A 10,921-nucleotide genomic window follows, 5' to 3' on the forward strand; every position below is an offset into this window, starting at 1 on the left:
ATTGAATCCTTCGTCAGATACAAATCGCCTGGTCTATATGGAATCATTCCTGCCATGCTGCAAATTGCAAGCTATTGCACAGTTTCCTGGCGACTACATATCTGCAAGGCCTGTGTAAGACTGGGCTATGTGCCTATAGACTGGAGGGGTTGTGTTTATACGCAAAGCAGGAAAAACCAGCCACATGCAGACTTAGGACTGTAAGCCAGACCTCATTCATCAAATTTTGGTGACGACCGAACATTGGCAATAACAGCTCGCGATGAAAGAGCCGTGACCATAATTGTAAAGGCTTATCGTCTCGAAAATTTAAGAGATTTTGCATCAAAATGATCTGAAAGAATCGGAAAAAGTATTAAGCGTGAGTTGATGCACCTTCAATTGCGAAACATTGGATATAATTTTTGAAAAGTATGTGATGTGGTTGTCGGTGATGCGCGAAGGACAGTAGTGCGAAACAAAACCAAAGCGTACCAAAAAGCCTGCCTTAAAAGATCACATTTTCTCAGCAAGCATAATGGTCTGGGGTTGCTGAGTATGCCTTAATATGATGGTATGGATAATGCTAAATAATACATTATCTTCTTAGAGGAAAGTTTGCTCAAAATTTCAAGAGACTAGGGACTTTATTTCTACAAAACAATGCCAAAGAGTTGCAAATGTGTTGTAAAAGCAAAAGGTGATGCTACCAATATTAAAATTATACAAAAATAGAAATGTGCAATAGAAATCATTCGCAGTTTTATTTCCGCGCGGAATCCAAATCGCTTTATAACAAAAATAGGTGCCACAGAACTTCTACTGATTTCATTTATTTGAACTTAGTTGGTTGGTTTTGCTAGGGTTGTCATTATGTTTTAAAGAAAATTCCTTGAATTTATCAAGCTCAATTAATATACTATTAAGGCAAGGGGTAAGGTTTTAAAAACAAATTTGCAACCTTTTTTGATTTTTTTTTTTGAAATCGTTAGCAACAATTCGAAGTAAGTTGGAAAAGAACTGACAAAGATAAAGCGCTTTAACTGCTTGGCTTGCAGTGAAGCTGTTCGAGTATAAAAAACTTTAAGATGATTTTCCGACGAACAGCATTTTACCAAGTCGGCGAGCACTTAAGCGGGGAAACCACTTGACCTATCGTTTTCAAATTTTTCGCCAAAATTTAATATTTATATAGGCTGGTCGTGACAAAGTGTGTTTTTTTTTTTTTTTTTTTTTAATTAAAAATTAATCAAATATTTGGCCAAAAAACGAAATTTTTACTTAAAAACTGTGCAAAAAGAAAAAAAAAATTAAAAACGCTTCGTTATTACCAGCGGATATCTTTTAGTTTTTAGAAGCAATTCAATTTTATTAATTCGGATGATCCTGTAACCCAGCATCAAGCACCGCAAACACTTTTTTTCATAGAGCCTCAGCGGATGTGCTGCCACGGATTCAAATATATATATATATAGAATTCGAAATTTTTCTAATGATACTTCAAATCTTAATTAACAACATGTATATAAAACAAATAGTCCTGGAATATTCATATCTTCACAAAAAACAACTAAAAATGTGTATTTTTTTGAGCTTTAAAACCTTACCCTCTTAGTTTGTTTTGAACGATGCTTCCACTAAGCTGTTGACGCTTGTCCGACTATGAAAACAAGAAATTAACTTTGGAATTGTAAGCTAGGCTTGCCTTTTTTTGCTTCATAACCGTACAGTTCTAGAGTGGTCAGCAAAGTCTGCTGATGAGAAAACTTGGTAGTTCTTGAAATAGCGCTATACAGAAGACCTGTTAATTTTTTGTTTCCAGCTCGAGCCTGCTCATTCTAAAAATTTTTTATACCCTTGCAAAAAGAGTATATAAATTTTGGTCAGAAGTATGCAACACATAGAAGGAAGCATCTCCGACCATATAACGTATATATATTTTTGATCAGCACGACGAAACGAATTTAGTCCGTCCGTCTGGATTGACGCGATCTCCTTTTAGACCTAGGTTCTATGTGACTATACCATATAGTTACCATAGCAACGATCGGTCGAAAACAGTGACTTTTATGTATAACTTCGTTACTTTAAGCTTGACTCGATTACTTTGAAATAAAACATTTGCCAGTTTTATACATCTGTTAATGACTTTACAAAATTTGATCAAGATCGGGTTACTATATCATATAGCTCTCATAGGAACAATCCGTAGTAAACAGTGACTTTGATCAATAACTTTGTTATTTGATTGCAGGCATAAGACTTTTTAGATAAAAGAGAATATCAAAAAACTTGCAAACAAAATGGTCACAAAGTATAATGCAGAAAGATTATTGATTGGTAACCTTAAATGCCTGTTCTTAATATAATAATGTGTTTCATTAAAACAAAACACAGCGCTGACTTATAGAGAACGCATTGCTGAAGTTTAATGACTCTGACAGGAAATATTCTTGGAAAAACTTAAAAATTTGGTTACGCTTACAGGTCATTGATGTCAAAGAGTGTTTACTTTTTATTAATATGTATACATATGTATGTACATACTTGTATACTTATTTACACGAATGTCAAATGTCAAAATACAACATATAAATGGCAGTCCTGGGTAGATGAGTTGCCTAAGTGGCCCAGTCATTTAGTCAACTGAACAACGAGGATCCGGGTTCGAATCCCAGGTTAGTGTATGGATGTAGTTTTCGTCTAAGCCGAAGGCCTTAGTTGCCAGTGCTTGTAAAATATAGTTAGGTTGATAGTTTATACAACTATATCCTATCCTTTAATAATAATAATAATAACAACATACATATGTACGTATATTTCAGGGTTTGCAAAAACTGCTCTATAGTAACAAGAGCAATGAAAATTTAGCTATCGTCAAAGACAAACTACGAAAATTAAATGTATGCTCTGCTATAGTTTTTGATATTTAGAAAGGCTAAATAAGAACCTCTAAAATACAATAACATCTTAAGTTTATTTGAGAATGAGTGTAATAAAGATTTGGGAAAGACTAACTTAAACATACACACATGTATGTACATACATACATACATACATTGTCTTTTATTATTATAAATAAAACCTTTGAAAGCTTGTAACAAATAGCATGATAAGTCTAAGTGTTGTTTTTTAGTTGCACGGTATTCACGTATTCAGTAACTTAATAAATATTTACTGTGTCTTAATCTAAATAATGAAAAGAAATGTTTTTTTTTTTTTTTAGGAAATTTTTCCTATTTTCTTATTAATTTAATCAATTTTATTATTAAACAAAATTATTCATTTCCACTTAGTAATATCAAAAATCAAAATGATGAGAGCGAAAAAAAAAAATATTTCATCTACGTCTACGTATGAAAATTCGTTTAATTTTTTGGCTATTGATATACATAGCTATAGCTTTTTTAAACGTCAAAAAGTATAGCAGAGCACAGCATTTATTTTTCGTAGTTTGCCTTTGACTCTGCTCCTGCTCTCGTCAAAAACGGGAGCGGTAGCGAGAGCAAAAAAAAAAAACACTACGGAGTTTGCTTTCTAAAGATATGTCACAAAGGGGAAAAGAGGCTGAAATAACTATCATTTGAGGCCAGCACATTAGTTCTACATGATTTTTTGAATGTTTTTATCTGCATGTACATATGTATGTACATACATACATACATATGTGTCTATGTATGTACATACATATATTATATACTCATATATATGATATACATATATGAGTATACACATAATAAATAAGACTAAAAAACAATAACAAACAAGAAACAAACTTGCGCCTCCTTTGCCATTTCGACATCACGAATGGCCGAATCGTATTCAATACGTTCAGCGGGATTATTTAATGCAGCGAAGCGAAACATATTTGTAGTGTATAGAAACCGGTATACTATTAATTACAAATTCAGCTCAAGCAATAAACAATTTTGTTGGTGAAAACAACAACGGTAGTTTGGTATCGGTTGGAACGATGAATTCTGAAACATTACCGGAATTCATTGAAATAATGTTATATTATTATATTATTATTCATGAAAAATTTTAGGGACTGCAGCAGTTTACGAATTGCATAATTATTTGCTATATATGTACATATATATATCGACCCCAACAACATCATCCCAAGCCCAAACTGTTTATGTTCAAGTGACCTCAGAGGGCAGGGGCTATCTTCCATTGCGTCAAAAATTTGTATACCCTTGCCACTTTTTTGGTAACTTTTCCCAACCTATTGTTTCTATGGGAGCTATATGATATAGTTACCCGATCTTTATCAAATTCGGCACAGTCACTAACAGATATATGAAACTAACAAATGTTTAATTTCGTCAAAAGTAACGAAGTTAGTGGCAAAAGTCACTGTTTTCAACCGATCGTTCCTATGGAAGCTATGTGATATAGTCATAATAAACTCACCAATATTAAATTTCACGACATAAACTCAGAAAATAACGAAGTTATTGAGAAAAGTCACTGTTCGTGACTTTGCCGTTTGTATGGAAGCTATATGATATAGTGATCCGATCCGGCTGAATCCGAGATATATACAACCTGTGCAGTATATACAAGCCTACATGAAAAATTTCAGCTCTTTAGCTCTTACGGTCTAGGAGGAGATCGCGTCGATCCAGACGGACGGACGGACATAGCAATTTAAACTCGTCTCGTCGTGCTGATCAAGAATATATGTATATAAAAATCAAAGAAGCTAACTTCGGCTATGCCTTATTACTCTTTTTACTACAATTCTTTCTCCTTCTTCCATCATTGCTAAAGCAACGCACGGCACGCATACATATATAGTTCATGGAGCGTTGTGTCTGTGTGTGTATGCATGTGCTTTGTTGATTTGATTATGACGTAGTAGGCACCAATCAAGCCGATTATATTGACTTTATCTTGTGTTCTATTTATCCGATCAGATTCAAATGTTATCTAAGGTTTTATATCCAAAACTATCGTAAATTTCATGGAGATACACCAATTTCTGCAAAAACGTTTCTTCTAGAAGTATATGATAAAGTGATCCGATCATGATGATCTTCATACTTTATCTTGCTCGGGTAACAAAAAGCGGAAAAAAAAATTCTTCCCGATAGCTCTTAAGATGGCGACGGACAAAAATCTGACCAATTTTATAATGCTCTCTGCAAGGGTATAAAAATTTAGTTCACATGCTTTTTACAAGCATACCTTAGTATTTCGCTCACTCAATCATACGAGCGCTCTAGCGCCCCCACTAGTCAACGGCCAACTCCGGCCATATGGAAAAACGTTTATATGAACGTTTATTTGCTATTTTTAGTCCGATTTTGATCAAATTCGGTATTTTGCTGAAAATAAGTATCAAAATTAAATGCGCCAAACAAGGCAGAAAATTACGGAAGATAATCGAGTTTATTCAAAATGCGGGGCGGAAAGGGGCGTGGCAAAATCTTTACACATACAAAATGTGCTCATTTACTTAGCAAATATACATACTAAATTTGGTATCTCTAGTTAGTATAGTGTTTGAGAAAATCGGTTTTATTTAATTTGCTGGAGCGGTAGGGGGCGTGGCAAAAATTTGAAACAAACTCGATAACTGTACATACTACACGAGACTACATACCAAATTTGATGGCTCTAGCTCGTATAGTCTCCGATATCTACATAGGTGTTCATACGGACAGACGGACATGGCTAGATCGAGTCCGCTGTATCTACTGATCAAGAATATATATACTTTATGGGGTCCTTCTGCCAGTTACATACATTTTGGCGACTTTATACCTTATATGATTTATTTATTTTTATTTATTTATTTATTTACGTCAACTAACCAGCAGTCGACGAAAAAGTATAAGCTAAAATACAGATAAGAATTAAAAATATACCATTTCACCCTATGGGTGTATGGTTTAAATATATTAGAGTCCATTTTTGCAGGTGTATAAAAAACAAATCGTCACGTCCCACCACATTCGTCAAGCGATTGCTTTCGATCCCAGTGCGCAAACTGCGGAGAGGAACACGCAGCATGTTCACCTACATGGAAAAAATATCAAGAACAGAAAGACATACTAAAATTAAAGACAATAAGGAAATGCAGCATACGCCAAGCTAAAGAAACACCATCAACTCTCTCAGTTACTCCAAGGTTACTGCCTCCACTTCTACTTACTTACATGGAAGCGATTACTTCCCGATATCCACTACCATAATTACAAAATTAAACACCGAGAAAGTCACACATATTCCTAAATATAAAACAGACATTGTTTACTGGACGAAATTTCAAAAAAGGTTATCAACTAATGTAAAAGACTTTAGATATTGCAACATTCACCAAGGTGTTTCCAAATTAACCAAAGCGATTCCCGCAGCAGCAAGTATATCCATACCACAAACCAAAGGAATACCACTAAACAAACTCCGCGAGAAAAGGCTCAATTTAAAAGAGATGCTAAACTAGCAAAAAAAACATCACTCTCCCCGATTTTACATCTCGTATAACGCCAGCAGCGTCCCAAAAAGAATTTGGACCGATATTAAAACATTAACCGGAGTACTCAAAATGCCACTCAATTGTTTAAAAGTCAATCAAACTCTACTAACAGCATCAAAGGACATTACTGAAGCACTAGGAGAAAAATAGTCCAACTACTCAAAACATCAAACCTTTTCGTAGGAGTATACTTTTAACAACGTCGCATCAAAAATCAAAATGATGAGAGCGAAAAAAAAAAATATTTCATCTACGGCTACGTATGAAAATTCGTTTAATTTTTTGGCTATTGATATACATAGCTATAGCTTTTTTAAACGTCAAAAAGTATAGCAGAGCACAGCATTTATTTTTCGTAGTTTGCCTTTGACTCTGCTCCTGCTCTCGTCAAAAACGGGAGCGGTAGCGAGAGCAAAAAAAAAAAACACTACGGAGTTTGCTTTCTAAAGATATGTCACAAAGGGGAAAAGAGGCTGAAATAACTATCATTTGAGGCCAGCACATTAGTTCTACATGATTTTTTGAATGTTTTTATCTGCATGTACATATGTATGTACATACATACATACATATGTGTCTATGTATGTACATACATATATTATATACTCATATATATGATATATATGAGTATACACATAATAAATAAGACTAAAAAACAATAACAAACAAGAAACAAACTTGCGCCTCCTTTGCCATTTCGACATCACGAATGGCCGAATCGTATTCAATACGTTCAGCGGGATTATTTAATGCAGCGAAGCGAAACATATTTGTAGTGTATAGAAACCGGTATACTATTAATTACAAATTCAGCTCAAGCAATAAACAATTTTGTTGGTGAAAACAACAACGGTAGTTTGGTATCGGTTGGAACGATGAATTCTGAAACATTACCGGAATTCATTGAAATAATGTTATATTATTATATTATTATTCATGAAAAATTTTAGGGACTGCAGCAGTTTACGAATTGCATAATTATTTGCTATATATGTACATATATATATCGACCCCAACAACATCATCCCAAGCCCAAACTGTTTATGTTCAAGTGACCTCAGAGGGCAGGGGCTATCTTCCATTGCGTCAAAAATTTGTATACCCTTGCCACTTTTTTGGTAACTTTTCCCAACCTATTGTTTCTATGGGAGCTATATGATATAGTTACCCGATCTTTATCAAATTCGGCACAGTCACTAACAGATATATGAAACTAACAAATGTTTAATTTGAAAGCAATCGCGTCAAAAGTAACGAAGTTATTGGCAAAAGTCACTGTTTTCAACCGATCGTTCCTATGGAAGCTATGTGATATAGTCATAATAAACTCACCAATATTAAATTTCACGACATAAACTCAGAAAATAACGAAGTTATTGAGAAAAGTCACTGTTCGTGACTTTGCCGTTTGTATGGAAGCTATATGATATAGTGATCCGATCCGGCTGAATCCGAGATATATACAACCTGTGCAGTATATACAAGCCTACATGAAAAATTTCAGCTCTTTAGCTCTTACGGTCTAGGAGGAGATCGCGTCGATCCAGACGGACGGACGGACATAGCAATTTAAACTCGTCTCGTCGTGCTGATCAAGAATATATGTATATAAAAATCAAAGAAGCTAACTTCGGCTATGCCTTATTACTCTTTTTACTACAATTCTTTCTCCTTCTTCCATCATTGCTAAAGCAACGCACGGCACGCATACATATATAGTTCATGGAGCGTTGTGTCTGTGTGTGTATGCATGTGCTTTGTTGATTTGATTATGACGTAGTAGGCACCAATCAAGCCGATTATATTGACTTTATCTTGTGTTCTATTTATCCGATCAGATTCAAATGTTATCTAAGGTTTTATATCCAAAACTATCGTAAATTTCATGGAGATACACCAATTTCTGCAAAAACGTTTCTTCTAGAAGTATATGATAAAGTGATCCGATCATGATGATCTTCATACTTTATCTTGCTCGGGTAACAAAAAGCGGAAAAAAAAAATTCTTCCCGATAGCTCTTAAGATGGATGAGTAAAACGCAAACGCACCGACGGACAAAAATCTGACCAATTTTATAATGCTCTCTGCAAGGGTATAAAAATTTAGTTCACATGCTTTTTACAAGCATACCTTAGTATTTCGCTCACTCAATCATACGAGCGCTCTAGCGCCCCCACTAGTCAACGGCCAACTCCGGCCATATGGAAAAACGTTTATATGAACGTTTATTTGCTATTTTTAGTCCGATTTTGATCAAATTCGGTATTTTGCTGAAAATAAGTATCAAAATTAAATGCGCCAAACAAGGCAGAAAATTACGGAAGATAATCGAGTTTATTCAAAATGCGGGGCGGAAAGGGGCGTGGCAAAATCTTTACACATACAAAATGTGCTCATTTACTTAGCAAATATACATACTAAATTTGGTATCTCTAGTTAGTATAGTGTTTGAGAAAATCGGTTTTATTTAATTTGCTGGAGCGGTAGGGGGCGTGGCAAAAATTTGAAACAAACTCGATAACTGTACATACTACACGAGACTACATACCAAATTTGATGGCTCTAGCTCGTATAGTCTCCGATATCTACATAGGTGTTCATACGGACAGACGGACATGGCTAGATCGAGTCCGCTGTATCTACTGATCAAGAATATATATACTTTATGGGGTCCTTCTGCCAGTTACATACATTTTGGCGACTTTATACCTTATATGATTTATTTATTTTTATTTATTTATTTATTTACGTCAACTAACCAGCAGTCGACGAAAAAGTATAAGCTAAAATACAGATAAGAATTAAAAATATACCATTTCACCCTATGGGTGTATGGTTTAAATATATTAGAGTCCATTTTTGCAGGTGTATAAAAAACAAATCGTCACGTCCCACCACATTCGTCAAGCGATTGCTTTCGATCCCAGTGCGCAAACTGCGGAGAGGAACACGCAGCATGTTCACCTACATGGAAAAAATATCAAGAACAGAAAGACATACTAAAATTAAAGACAATAAGGAAATGCAGCATACGCCAAGCTAAAGAAACACCATCAACTCTCTCAGTTACTCCAAGGTTACTGCCTCCACTTCTACTTACTTACATGGAAGCGATTACTTCCCGATATCCACTACCATAATTACAAAATTAAACACCGAGAAAGTCACACATATTCCTAAATATAAAACAGACATTGTTTACTGGACGAAATTTCAAAAAAGGTTATCAACTAATGTAAAAGACTTTAGATATTGCAACATTCACCAAGGTGTTTCCAAATTAACCAAAGCGATTCCCGCAGCAGCAAGTATATCCATACCACAAACCAAAGGAATACCACTAAACAAACTCCGCGAGAAAAGGCTCAATTTAAAAGAGATGCTAAACTAGCAAAAAAAACATCACTCTCCCCGATTTTACATCTCGTATAACGCCAGCAGCGTCCCAAAAAGAATTTGGACCGATATTAAAACATTAACCGGAGTACTCAAAATGCCACTCAATTGTTTAAAAGTCAATCAAACTCTACTAACAGCATCAAAGGACATTACTGAAGCACTAGGAGAAAAATAGTCCAACTACTCAAAACATCAAACCTTTTCGTAGGAGTATACTTTTAACAACGCCGCACTTCCTGCCATTAACTACCACCCAGACAATGTTGCACCTCCAGCAAAACACCTTGAAGCCGATATAACTTTTCTTGAATTCGAAGCAGCACTAACGCATACAAAAGTTAAAACACCAGGTTTTAATCGTATATCCTACCCTATGCTGAAAAACCTGACAAGTGATACAAAACACAAGCTAGTTGCACTCTACAACCAAATTTTAAATCAAGGAAAATAACCACATGCGTGGACCATAGCGGTGGTTGTTCCCATTCCCAAACCACATAACCACGATATAAACAGATTTAGACCAATATCTCTTTTACCATGTATGAAGAAATTATTCGGAAAAATTTTAGCAAGCCGACGTATGTGTTTCATAACCAGTAACAATCTTATTTCACACAACCAATCGGCTTTTAAGCGGAAACACGGGACGATAGATGCTTTGTTGCAAATACATCATTTCGTGCCCGATGCTCTTTCTTCGCGTAATCACGTCACGATTCTAGCGACTGATTTCGATAAAGCATTTGATCGCGTAAGGGTACACACGATTCTACACCAACTAATGCTCTGGAGGGTTGGACCTAGGGTCTTTAGTGTAGTAAAGGCCTTAATGGCCCACCCGTCATTCCGAGTGAGAGTAAACAACACTCTATCTAAACCACATCAGCCATTTAACGGCATCCCACAAGGTTCCCTACTTTCAGTAATTCTGTTCATAATAGCTTTATAAACTAATCTCGATTGTCCTACAACATAAAAATCTACATGTATCTATATATGCTGACGAAGCAATAATATATACGAAACTAAAAGACGCAAACACTGTAATA

General features: G+C 35.2%; 1 long non-coding RNA gene across 2 annotated transcripts; it reads right to left on the reverse strand.

Annotated features, from left to right (window-relative positions):
* Positions 1–9,222: 9,222 nt before the first annotated feature.
* Positions 9,223–10,086, reverse strand: LOC124459869. Of its 2 annotated transcripts, none has more exons than XR_006953850.1 (2): positions 9,575–10,086; positions 9,223–9,434 (listed from the first exon to the last, which is right to left on the reverse strand). It is a non-coding gene; the product is annotated as an uncharacterized LOC124459869 (long non-coding RNA). The 2 variants fall into 2 exon arrangements; XR_006953849.1 differs by having other exon boundaries at positions 9,571–10,086.
* Positions 10,087–10,921: the final 835 nt, after the last annotated feature.

This window comes from Drosophila willistoni (genome assembly GCF_018902025.1).
Source record: "Drosophila willistoni isolate 14030-0811.24 chromosome 2L unlocalized genomic scaffold, UCI_dwil_1.1 Seg168, whole genome shotgun sequence".
NCBI classification, from domain to species: domain Eukaryota; kingdom Metazoa; phylum Arthropoda; class Insecta; order Diptera; family Drosophilidae; genus Drosophila; species Drosophila willistoni.